Source organism: Monodon monoceros, unplaced genomic scaffold, assembly GCF_005190385.1.
Source record: "Monodon monoceros isolate NGI ecotype Baffin Bay Population unplaced genomic scaffold, NGI_Narwhal_1 Super_Scaffold_12, whole genome shotgun sequence".
NCBI lineage: Eukaryota > Metazoa > Chordata > Mammalia > Artiodactyla > Monodontidae > Monodon > Monodon monoceros.
The window spans coordinates 81,766,536-81,780,547 of record NW_021703768.1 but is presented as its reverse complement, the minus strand read 5'-3'; the positions used below and the strand labels follow the sequence as shown (position 1 = coordinate 81,780,547).

General features: G+C 38.1%; 1 protein-coding gene across 2 annotated transcripts in view; it reads right to left on the bottom strand.

Annotated features, from left to right (window-relative positions):
* The window catches only part of FAM174A (family with sequence similarity 174 member A), a 35,342-nt gene that overhangs the window by 19,818 nt on the left and 1,512 nt on the right, over positions 1-14,012 (bottom strand). The window lies entirely within an intron of this gene.

The window sequence follows — 14,012 nt, the reverse complement described above, 5'->3', positions numbered from 1 at the left end:
CACACACACACACACACACACACACACACACACACACACACACACACCTAGAATAATTAAGCATATTAAACATGCATTCACTCCAGGACCTCTAAGATACTCATTTAGGATGTTTTAGGTAGATTAGCCTACCTGCTTTAGCCCAGGTGATTCTCATGTGCTACCTCAATTAGAACCACCAATATTCAACTTGTAACCTGTGCTGTGGAGTTTCATTCTTATCTTTTGGGTATATAAATTTACCATATTATAACATGTAGTTATTCTTCATTTACACACTAAATAATTGAAGTTTATCCTTTCAAAAGCCAAACTATTGTTTTTCTTTTAAAATCTCAGCATTCTACATGGAGCCATATCCAACACTAGAGCTATCCATGCCTTAATATATAGGATAAAATGAGTTAATTCTACTCTTTTTGATCTCTCAAGGATCATTGTAATTATACCACTTTAGTGTAAAGCAATGGTGCTGTCATGAGTTATTGACTCCAAGTTGATAGACTACAGAACTTTTGAATCTTTTTGGCTTCTTTTCATAATTATTCTTGGGTCCTCTCTTTTGGCTTATAAGTTACCAGGCTCTGTCACTATCACAAGCTTGACCAAGTGCAGCACTAAATAGAAGATTCCCCAGCAAGGTATCCTGCCACTCTTCATCTCCCGTAACATGTTCACTGCTAATACCTAAAAGTTAAAAAAGAAAAGATCAAATGCATGTTTATCTATGTTTAGGTTATTGGAATGTTGCTTTCTCTGATAGACCCCTTTTCTAAACAAGCTCCCTGTAATTCAGCATGTACGATCAGTTCTTGTGTTTAGATCTGTCTCCCATTTGATGGTATTCTGGTGGATACCCCCAGGTGAAGTAAACCTTAAGTAAATGTCATATAGCTTAGCTATGAAGTATCCTACATGAAGGTGCACAGCACATAGCTCCCTTGTCATCTTTCCTCTTTGTCTTTATATAGGTTTCCTAGTGTTCTCTTTTAGGCCCTAGAATTTGGGATGTGAAGACTGATAATTCTCCTGACCTCCACCTCTAACAGTTCAGCATGGGTTTATTCCCCAACCGACTTTAAAGTCTTATTCACAAACCAGCGCCTCTAAGATTCATCCCACCTCACCTTTGACTGGCTCTATGACCAACATTCTAGCAGATTTCTCTTACAACCTCCTTTTTTCTCCTTGCTCCCACCCCATCTCTAGCCTTGTCAGACCTAACCTCTTGCTGATTATAGTTTAAGAGGTCAAACACCACAGAGTATGGTATGGGGGAAATACATTTTTTTACAGAAAATACTGTAAAAAACCCCCAAATATATTACAATAGCAATTCTAGATACAGAAAAATTTCACTAAGAATATTACTATTTACCGAGTGTGCACATATGTCAGGCATTGAGCTAAGCAGCTTGCAAGCATTACCTGATGTAATCCTCACAACAATCCTATAAGTATCCTCATTCTAAACATAGAAAGTCAAAGCTCAGGAAAAATTAAATTTGGGACAGTAAATGGTAGAGCTAGGATCCAAATACAAGCAGGTTGATTCTCAAGTCTAGGTTCTTAAACATTAAGCTATATTGTCTTCCTAATGATTCAAAGTAATTCTAACCAACGTCCAAAATTAGCTACCAAACAGTCTTCTGATCCCTTATACAATGATCTTACATTATACCAGTCTGGATATATTGTTTTAAGTGAATTGCATTTTCGGGTTCATCCTTTCATGGTAAAAAGTAATGACTTGGTAGCTACTTACAATAATAAGTACATTTATGATGTTCTGGTTAGGCCATCTCTTAGTTTTGATCACTGTAACAGTATCTGCTTTTTGTTTATCCTAAAGGAAACTCTCTTCTGCCTTAACAGTACCATGATTTTGGTTAGACAGCAACTGAGCCCAGCCCTAAGAGATATATAATGATCATAATAATTGGTGCAACCAATCATGAAAATATAATTTCCCTTTTGCCAGTCATTGTCTAGGGCTAAGTAGATGAAGCAGTTCAGACAAATGAGATAGAAGGGGTTAACTCAAGTAGTGGGGTTTCTGGGAAAGATTTTTCTCCTTGATTAAAAAAGAACATAGGAAGAGAAGGCCTCTTTTCAGGCCCCCTTCCCTCTTTCCTATTTGAGATACTATTGTGTGGGAACATAATGCTTAAAGCTGAGGTAGCCATCCCATGGTGAGACAAGGAAAGAAAAAGCCAGAATCCTTGATAATCTCACAAAGTCACTGAACTAAGCCTAAGCCTGCTCGTATTCACGATAAGAAACAACTACAAAACATGTCCCTATGTTAAAGTCACGTTTAATTGGATATTCTATTACTCACAGGTAAAAACCTCCTAACTGATAAGGGCGTTGAGCATCCTAGCTTCTCTGAGTTAGGTTACCAGTGTTCCATCACCCACTTGTATGTTTCCATATGATTCTCTTCATTTTAAGAATCTGGGTTTAAAGGTAGCCCATATGATAACTTGTCCAACTACTTCTTTACATAGTCCACATTCAGCACCATTCTATAAACACTTCCCAACGACTGTGTCATACACGCAAATGGTTTACTGATGTGCCAAAACAAAGATCTCCTTAGCCCTTTGGAGTAGCTAACAGAGTCCAACGTAGACGGAGATCAGGGCAAATAGTCTCAAGCATTTACCCTACATGAATATCAATTTCTAAGTGTGGCATGGCACGAAAAAGGTGGGGGAGCACTACCCTGGCCCAAATTCCCCAACAAATTCACCTCATTACTTTTATCTCCCAGAACTGCACATGATAAATATTGTTTAAATGCAGAAAACCCCATTATCATATGTAGAAGAACAGACTAAAGAGATAGCTTTAGAAGCACGAAATCATCTGTGTGAAACTTTTGAAAATTGTAGATCACTATAGAATTTAAGGACTCTTTCATTCAATTACAAATAAATAAATAAAAAGAAGCACTCTCAGAAGCCTAGATTTTTGTCCTTATTATAAGAGAAAATGGAAAAGATCCATGGAAGAGATCAGAAAAGAGTGATAAGAAAAATAATAATCATTATCACTAGTAAAATTCATTGAGCAGTTATTATGTGCCAGGAACTGTGCTAAGTACTTGGTATAGGTCCTTGAAACAATCCATTCTGGTAAATACTATCATTTTCTCTATTTTACAAAACCTGAGCTGAACTTTAGAGCTGCTGTGTAACTTACTCAAGAGTATACAGCTCTTGGGATTAGAACTCAGAAAGTCTGACTTCCCATAAGACTATACTGAAAAGGGGTTAAAATAGTAAAAAGGATCAAAAGCCAATAGAGGAAAATTACTCAAGAATTAAATGATTGGTAACAAATGCAGTAGAGCTATTCAGAGTAAAGACCCTTCTGGTAGAATAAAGAATATTTGGTAGCTTGGAGGTGATTAGTGACCTTACAGACTGCTGGTCAAATTGCATGACACTTTTTGAGCCACTCATAGGGACTGGCATTTCAAACTGCTAGGCTAAAAAATATCTAGCAAGGCGGGTATGGATAGTTTATATTCCTCCTTGATTCCTAGAGCAAAGATGGATCAGGGAGGTGTAAATATGTTGTTTCGGTGATGGTATTCTTTTCTTTTTGCACCCATATTCCTTTATTGGTAGTATCTCTACCACAATAAACTGTCTGGTGAGATGATAATTAAGATTCCCACCACCTCTGCCAATAGATAGACTTAACTTATTTCTCCTTCCATGGAATTTGATTCCTAAGCTGAGGGACAAAGAGACTGAAAACTACTGCGTATCTATACAATGGTATGTTCCTGCAAAGAAACCTGTGTGGTATTTTGATGTCTTGTCTCCTAAGCTGACTTAGTTTCTGCCTGTTCCCAGAACCGATTCTCCAGTTTCTCTGTGACTTTCTGAGATCTCAACATTCTTCCAGTAAATCCCCATTAGTTTAAGTTAGCCAGGCTTGTTCTATCTGTTTAACTAAAATAGTAACTGATAGAAGCAGTAATCTAATATTCCTTTAATATTAGAATGAAGCATGAAAGGAAAAGTGTACAGGAGGAGAAAGATGGGGAATGTTATTTCTTTTGAAAAACGTAATAAAATAATTGTTTTCCCTACCCAAACATTTATTTTCTCAGTCTAATCAAACTTAGTTCATTTACTAAATGTCTGAGTGCAAACACTGTACTTAGCCTTGGATAAAAAATGATAAGTAGGGCTTCCCTGGTGGCGCAGTGGTTGGAAGTCCGCCTGCCGATGCAGGGGACACGGGTTTGTGGCCCCGTCTGGGAAGATCCCACATGCTGCGGAGCGGCTGGGCCTGTGAGCCATGGCCGCTGGGTCTGCACGTCCGGAGCCTGTGCTTCGCAACGAGAGAGGCCACAACAGTGAAAGGCCCGCATACCACAAAAAAAAAAAAAAAAAAAGATAAGTAAATAGCCTTTGTTCTCATGTTTTTGAGTCTTCCCCAGACTCACACTGATCCCCGACAAGAACTAAGAACACTCATTCATTAGGCAACTACTTACTCAGTGCCTACCCTATTTTGTACATAACGTTCAGCACTGGGGATATAATAGAGAAGGAGACAGCCTCTTCTCATAAAGACTATGTATTAATCTTAGGAAGCCTACTCTGTTCCTTCTCTATATATATATTTCAATTTCTATAAAGAGAATCTAATTGTTCTTTGGAATATTTCCAGACTCAAAGGGAAAGTTATCTCTAGTTACACATTCATTATAACTGAATTAGATTAAAACAATATGGACATTTCAGGGACTTCAACTACTTTACAAGTAAAATATTCTGTGTTTTCACATATCAGTTAATGAAATGATGATTTTGGCCCATTCTTCCCCCTTGGCACAAATAAATAATGCTGCTTTGTTGTCACAACTATTTTGGAAGTTGGGGGGTCAAAATGGGCATTCACCAAAATGAATAGTTTTCATCCCATAATCTGGAAGCAAAAAGCATAAGTTCTGAACATTGCCCAGACATTGTTAGCATCAGTCAAGCTTTGGACATCAGGTGGCCAACTAAATTTAGGACTTGGACTAAATGAATGTACTAGATGCTGGTTAAAGAGTCCAGTTTTTCTTAGCCATAGGTTCAGAATTTGGCTGTTAACACACAATATTAGTGAGTCATCCAACAGAATCAGACTGAAAAGACTGTACCCTTCCGAGCTTTACAGAAATGAAGATAGAAAATCAATGGCGATAAACAATTATATATCAGATTATACATAAGGTGGAAGCAAAATGAAAAAAGATCATCCCCAAAAAGTTATCATCAGACCCATTATTTATATGTATATGAAACATAACACTTAGGATACTCTGGATATTTATAGGAAATATACAGACAGCATTAACTAACAATTATATAGTGGGAAAAGTAATTACTGCTTCAATTTTCTTCTAATATTTCTTTATATCAAGAAGAAAGTCTCAGTTTAGTGGTAATATGTCTGTAACACCTCATTTTCTAACTCCCTCTTTAATAGAAAGTGGGCCTGGATTTGCTGGATTTTGTGAACCAACAGTATATAACTCAAATAATATTGTTCCCACCAGTGGTTCTCAAATGTTTTGATCTTAAAATTCCTTTCCGTTCTTAAAAATTATTCAGGACCCCAAAGAGCTTATAAATATGTGGATTATATATCAATTAGGTGGATTATTAATATGTTAATTAAACCTAAGAAAACTTTAAAATATCATTTGCTTTTTAAAATTAGAATAAATCCACTACATATTAACATAGTTTCTGTGAAAAATATATTATCAAAAAGAAAACAGAAAAAGATGAAAATTGGCATAGATTTAGATTTTTCAAATCCCTTTAATGTCTGGCTTAAATGGATAGAACTAGATAGAAAATGAAAAGAGAGAAAATAGAAAACAGCTAGATTTTCATATCTGCTTCTGCCTTCAATCATTTGCAATGTGTTGTTTGGTTGAAGGATATAAAGAAAATCCAGGTTCATGTAGATATGAGCTTGGAAAAGGGAGGTGCATTTTAATAGTGTTTTCAGATACTGGTGTTCATGCTATTTTGATAGTACACCAAAACTCAACAAGAAGTAGTTTCTTAAAAGCTAGTTGCAATGTGCAATTTGAAACTGTATCAATGAACTTCTTGTGCCCTACAAACTTAGAATGTATTATTTTGAAAATAGTTTTGATCTTGCAGATCCCCTGAAGAGGTCTCAGAGAACCCTCCCACCCTCCAGGGTTCCCTGGACCACATGTCTACCACTGGCTTACATTGTACTTCTTCAATCAGTTATTTAAGCCAAGGGATGTTGGTTTTCTGTTCACAAAATAATAAATAGATATGTTTAAAAGGAAATTTTCAGTTTAAATAAATCCACTTAAAGAAATATATGAAATAGTAGAGGGTAGGCAGTTACAGGAAAAAATGTGAAATAGTTTAGAAAACAAACCAGTGCATTCCTATAAACCTACCCTCTACTGTATTTATACAGGAGGAAACTACACAGTGCTTCCTCAGCTCTTCTCTTGGCTGGCTCCTTTTAACAGTGAGGTCTTGGCTCTGCATGTCAACTCTTCAGAGAGGTGGTACCCAACTAACCCAGTTAAAGAGGCTTTATTATAGATTTCCAAATCAGTCTTACTACATAGTTGAAATATTTTAATATCATGATTGATGCCATAAAATAACTTTACTTCAGTAACAGTGGAACGTATCAAGTGGAAGTTACTTACAACAGTAACAAGTGTCACTAATTGAATTATATAATTCCTTTTCTACTTGATAAGGCATTAAGAGGAGTAGAAAAATAAGTGACAGTCTTCTACTTTTACTCATAACCTGGTACAACATAAAGACCTGGTCTACTTCATCAAAAGGTTGATCACAGTCTTAGGACACAGACACCACGTTAATGGGAAAAAAAGTCAAACAAAGCAAACAATGGATTTTACAATCATAGATGGTCAATAGACTCCATGGGACACAAATTAAACCACTTTAGTCTTCTAAGTCAGTTTCATCATATATAAAGTGAAAGATGTCATTTACATGTCCATATCTGTACCAAATCTGAAATTTAAGTAATTCTATAATCTAACATTCTGTAGTAAGAATAGGCTAAAAAAACTATTCATTTGTAAGTTTCAACTTCCGAATGACTTAGATTTATAGATGAATTCACTTTGCAAAGGTTTTTTGTGTGTAAGATATCAAATTTATCCATTTACTCATTCAAATTTTTGTAAATTTAAAATCAGGATAGGATAGTTAGGATATTAAACATATGTACCAATATTAAAACAGGATCATATTTATGACATCCCCCCCCCCGGCATAGGTATCAGTTTTCCATCTTATCATGCAACCGGTAACACTTTGCATTGAAATATTTAGTGCCATGTAAAAGAATGCTAGATGTTTCTAATAGGGGCTATGACAAAGATTGAATCATACAAAATTGTCAGTATTCCCGGTTAAAAAAGGTGGAATGTAAGAAATTTCATATGGTACAACCGAATTACTAAGGTGGTGGAGGGGGAAGATGGTGGAAGAGTAAGATGTGGAGATCACCTTCCTCCCCACAGATATATCAGTAATACATCTACACGTGGAACAACTCATACAGAACACCTACTGAATGCTGGCAGAAGACCTCAGACCTCCCAAAAGGCAAGAAACTCCCCCACGTACCTGGGTAGGGCAAAAGAAAAAAGAATAAACAGAGACAAAAGGATAGGGATGGGACCTGCACCAGTGGGAGGGAGCTGTGAAGGAGGAAAGGTTTCCACACACTAGGAAGCCCCTTCGCGGGCGGAGACTGAGGGTGGCGGAGGGGGGAAGCTTCGGAGCCGCAGAGGAGAGCGCAGCAACAGGGGTGCGGAGGGCAAAGCAGAGAGATTCCCGCTCAGAGGATCGGTACCGACCAGCACTCACTAGCCCCAGAGGCTTGTCTGCTCACCGGCCGGGGCGTGCGGGGCTGGGAGCTGAGGCTCGGGCTTCAGGGAGAGGTTGGAGCTCAGGGAGACGACTGGGGTTGGCAGCATGAACACAGCCTGCAGGGGGTTAGTGCACCACGGCTAGCTGGGAGGGAGTTCGGGGAAAAGTCTGGACCTGCCGAAGAGGCAAGAGACATTTTCTTCCCTCTTTGTTTCCTGGTGCGCGAGGAGAGGGGATTAAGAGCCTTGCTTAAAGGAGCTCCAGAGACTGGCGCGAGCCGCGGCTAACAGTGTGGACCCCAGAGATGGGCACGAGACGCTAAGGCTGCTGCTGCCGCCACCAAGAAGCCTGTGTGCGACCACAGGTCACTATCCACAACTCCCTTCCTGGGAGCCTGCGTAGCCCGCCACTGCCAGGGTCCCAGGATCCAGGGACAACGTCCCCAGGAGAACGCACGGTGCGCCTCAGGGTGGTGCAACATCACGCCGGCCTCTGCCACCGCAGGCTCACCCCGCATCGTGCCCCTCCCTCCCCCCCGGCCTGAGTGAGCCAGAGCCCCCGAATCAGCGGCTCCTTTAACCCCGTCCTGTCTGAGCGAAGAACAGACGCCCTCCAGTGACCGACACGCAGAGGCGGGGCCAAATCCAAAGCTGAGTCCCGGGAACTGAGCGAACAAAGAAGAGAAAGGGAAATCTCTCCCAGCAGCCTCAGGAGCAGTGGATTAAAGCTCCACAATCAACCTGACGTACCCTGCATCTGTGGAATACCTGAATAGACAACGAATCATCCCAAATTGAGAAGATGGACCTTGAGAGCAAGATTTATTATTTTTTCCCTTTTTCCTCTTTTTGTGAGTGTGTATGTGTATGCTTCTGTGTGAGATTTTGTCTGTATAGCTTTGCTTTCACCACTTGTCCTAGGGTTCTTTCCGTCCATAATTTTATTTACTTTTTGAAAAAAATTTTTTCTTAGTAATTATTTTTTATTTTAATAAAATATTTATTTTAAATAAAATATTTATTTTATTTTATCTTACTTTATTTTATTTTCTTTTATCTCCTTATTTCCTCCCTCCCTTCCTTTCTTTCTTTCTTTGTTTCTTTGTTTCTTTCTACTTTTTCTCCCTTTTATTCTGAGCCATGTGGATGAAAGGCTCTTGGTGCTACAGCCTCCCAGCTCCACATAATATCAAACAGCGAAAAACTCCCAGAGATCTCCATCTCAACACCAACAACCAGCTTCATTCAACGACCAGCAAGCTACAGTCCTGGACACTCTATGCCAAACAACTAGCAAGACAGGAACACAACCCCACCCATTAGCAGAGAGGCTGCCTAAAATGATAATAAGTACACAGACACCCAAAACACACCACCAGACGTGGACCTGCCCACCAGAAAGACAAGATCCAGCCTCATCCACCAGAACACAGGCACTAGTCCCCTCCACCAGGAAGCCTACACAACCCACTGAACCAACTTTACCCACTGGGGACAGACACCAAAAACAATGGGAAAGACGAACCTGCAGCCTGCAAAAAGGAGACCACAAACACAGTAAGCTAAGCAAAATGAGGAGACAGAAAAACACACAGCAGAAGAAGGAGCAAGATAAAAACCCACCAGACCTAACAAATGAAGAGGAAATAGGCAGTCTACCTGAAAAAAAATTCAGAATAATGTAGTAAAGATGATCCAAAATCTTGGAAATAGAATAGAGAAAATGCAAGAAACATTTAAAAAGGACCGAGAAGAACTAAAGATGAAACAAGCAACGATGAACAACACAATAAATGAAATGAAAAATACTCTAGATGGGATCAATAGCAGAATAACTGAGGCAGAAGAACGGATAAGTGACCTGGAAGAAAAAATAGTGGAAATAACTACTGCAGTGCAGAATAAAGAAAAAAGAATGAAAAGAACTGAGAAAAGTCTCAGAGACCTCTGGGACAACATTAAATGCACCAACATTTGAATTATAGGCATTCCAGAAGAAGAAGAGGAAAAGAAAGGGACTGAGAAAATATTTGAAGAGATTATAGTTGAAAACTTCCCTAATATGGGAAAGAAAATAATTAATCAAGTCCAGTAAGCACAGACAGTCCCATACAGGATAAATCCAAGGAGAAACATGCCAAGACACATATTAATCAAACTGTTAAAAATTAAATACAAAGAAAACATATTAAAAGCAGCAAGGGAAAAACAACAAATAACACACAATGGAATCCCCATAAGGTTAACAGCTGATGTTTCAGCAGAAACTCTGCAAGTCAGAAGGGACTGGCAGGACATATTTAAAGTGATGAAGGAGAAAAACCTACAACCAAGATTACTCTACCCAGCAAGGATCTCATTCAGATTTGATGGAGAAATTAAAACCTTTACAGACAAGGAAAAGCTAAGAGAGTTCAGCACCACCAAACCAGCTTTACAACAAATGCTAAAGGAACTTCTCTAGGCAGGAAACACAAGAGAACGAAAAGACCTACAATAACAAACCCAAAACAATTAAGAAAATGGGAAAAGGAACATACATATCAATAATTACCTTAAATGTAAATGGATTAAATGCTCCAACAAAAATACATAGACTGGCTGAATGGATACAAAAACAAGACCCATATATATGCTGTCTACAAGAGACCCACTTCAGACCTAGAGACACATACAGACTGAAAGTGAGGGGATGGAAAAAGATATTCCATGCAAATGGAAACCAGAAGAAAGCTGGAGTAGCAATTCTCATATCAGACAAAATAGACTTTAAAATAAAGACTATTAGAAGAGACAAAGAAGGACACTACATAATGATCAAGGGATCGATCCAAGAAGAAGATATAACAATTGTAAATATTTATGCACCCAACATAGGAGCACCTCAATACATAAGGCAAATACTAACAGCCATAAAAGGGGAAATCGACAGTAACACATTCACAGTAGGGGACTTTAACACCCCACTTTCACCAATGGAGAGATCATCCAAAATGAAAATAAATAAGGAAACACAAGCTTTAAATGATACATTAAACAAGATGGACTTAATTGATATTTATAGGACATTCCATCCAAAAACAACAGAATACACATTTTTCTCAAGTGCTCATGGAACATTCTCCAGGATAGATCATCTCTTGGGTCACAAATCAAGCTTTGGCAAATTTAAGAAAATTGAAATTGTATCAAGTATGTTTTCCTTCCACAGTGCTATGAGACTAGATATCAATTAAAGGAAAAGATCTGTAAAAAATACAAACACATGGAGGCTAAACAATACACTACTTAATAACGAAGTGATCACTGAAGAAATCAAAGAGGAAATAAAAAAATACCTAGAAACAGATGACAATGGAGACACGACGACCCAAAACCTATGGGATGCAGCAAAAGCAGTTCTAAGAGGGAAGTAGCAATACAATCCTACCTTATGAAACAGGAAACATCTCGAATAAACAACCAAACCTTGCACCTAAAGCAATTAGAGAAAGAAGAACAAAAAATCCCCAAAGTTAGCAGAAGGAAATAAATAATAAAGATCAGATCAGAAATAAATGAAAAAGAAATGAAGGAAACTATAGCAAAGATCAAAAAAACTAAAAGCTGGTTCTTTGAGAAGATAAAATAGATAAACCATTAGCCAGACTCATCAAGAAAAAAAGGGAGAAGACTCAAATCAATAGAATTAGAAATGAAAAAGAAGTAACAACTGACACTGCAAAAATACAAAAGATCATGAGAGATTACTACAAGCAACTCTATGCCAATAAAATGTACAACCTGGAAGAAATGGACAAATTCTTAGAAATGCACAATTTGCCAAGAGTCAATCAAGAAGAAATAGAAAATATGAATAGACCAATCACAAGCACTGACATTGAAACTGTGATTAAAAATCTTCCAACAAACAAAAGCCCAGGACCAGATGGCTTCACAGGCGAATTCTATCAAACATTTAGAGAAGAGCTAACACCTATCCTTCTCAAACTCTTCCAAAATATAGCAGAGGGAGGAACACTCCCAAACTCATTCTACGAGGCCACCATCACCCTGATAACAAAACCAGACAAGGATGTCACAAAGAAAGAAAACTACAGGCCAATATCACTGATGAACATAGATGCAAAAATCCTCAACAAAATACTAGCAAACAGAATCCAGCAGCACATTAAGAGGATCATACACCATGATCAACTGGGGTTTATTCCAGGAATTCAAGGATTCTTCAATATAAGCAAATCAATCAATGTGATATACCATATTAACAAACTGAAGGAGAAAAACCATATGGTCATCTCAATAGATGCAGAGGAAGCTTTTGACAAAATTCAACACCCATTTATGATAAAAACCCTGCAGAAAGTCGGCATAGAGGGAACTTTCCTCAACATAATAAAGGCCATATATGACAAACCCACAGCCAACATCGTCCTCAGTGGTGAAAAACTGAAAGCATTTCCAGTAAGATCAGGAACAAGACAAGGTTGCCCACTCTCACCACTCTTATTCAACATCGTTTTGGAAGTTTTAGCCACAGCAATTAGAGAAGAAAAGGAAATAAAAGAAATCCAAATCGGAAAAGAAGAAGTAAAGCTGTCATTGTTTGCATATGACATGATACTATACATAGAGAATTCTAAAGATGCTACCAGAAAACTACTAGAGCTAATCAATGAATTTGGTAAAGTAGCAGGATACAAAATTAATGCACAGAAATCTCTGGCATTCCTATACACTAATGATGAAAAATCTGAAAGTGAAATCAAGAAAACACTCCCATTTACCGTTGCAACAAAAAGAATAAAGTACCTAGGAAGAAACCTACGTAAGGAGACAAAAGACCTGTATGCAGAAAATTATAAGACACTGATGAAAGAAATTAAAGATGATACAAATAGATGGAGAGATATACCATGTTCTTGGATTGGAAGAATCAACATTGTGAAAATGACTCTACTACCCAAAGCAATCTACAGATTCAATGCAATCCCTGTCAAACTACCACTGGCATTTTTCACAGAACTAGAACAAAAAATTTCACAATTTGTATGGAAACACAAAAGACCCCAAATAGCCAAAGCAATCTTGAGAACAAAAAACGGAACTGGAGGAGTCAGGCTCCCTGACTTCAGACTGTACTACAAAGCTACAGTAATCAAGACAGTATGGTACTGGCACAAAAGCAGAAATATAGATCAATGGAACAGGATAGAAAGCCCAGAGATAAACCCACACACATATGGTCAACTTATCTTTGATAAAGGAGGCAGAAATGTACAGTGGAGAAAAGACAGCCTCTTCAATAAGTGGTCTGGGAAAACTGGACAGGTACATGTAAAAGTATGGGATTAGATCACTCCCTAACACCATACACAAAAATAAGCTCAAAATGGATTAAAGACCTAAATGTAAGGCCAGAAACTATCAAACTCTTAGAGGAAAACATAGGCAGAACACTCTATGACATAAACCACAGCAAGATAATTTTTGACCCACATCCTAGGGAAATGCAAATAAAAACAAAAGTAAACAAATGGGACCTAATGAAACTTAAAAGCTTTTGCACAGCAAAGGAAACCATAAACAAGATGAAAAGACAACCCTCAGAATGGGAGACAATACTTGCTAATGAAGCAACTGACAAAGGATTAATCTCCAAAATTTACAAGCAGTTCATGCAGCTCAACAACAAAAAACAAACAACCCAATCCAAAAATGGGCAGAAGAGCTAAATAGACATTTCTCCAAAGAAGATATACAGACTGCCAACAAACACATGAAAGAATGCTCAACATCCTTAATCATTAGAGAAATGCAAATCAAAACTACAATGCGATATCATCTCACACCAGTCAGAATGGCCATCATCAAAAAATCTAGAAACAATAAATGCTGGAGAGGGTGTGGAGAAAATGGAACACTCTTGCACTGCTGGTGGGAATGTGAATTGGTATAGCCACTATGGAGAACAGTATGGAGGTTCCTTAAAAAACTACAAATAGAACTACCATATGACCCAGCAATCCCACTACTGGGCATATACCCTGAGAAAACCATAATTCAAAAAGAGTCATGTACC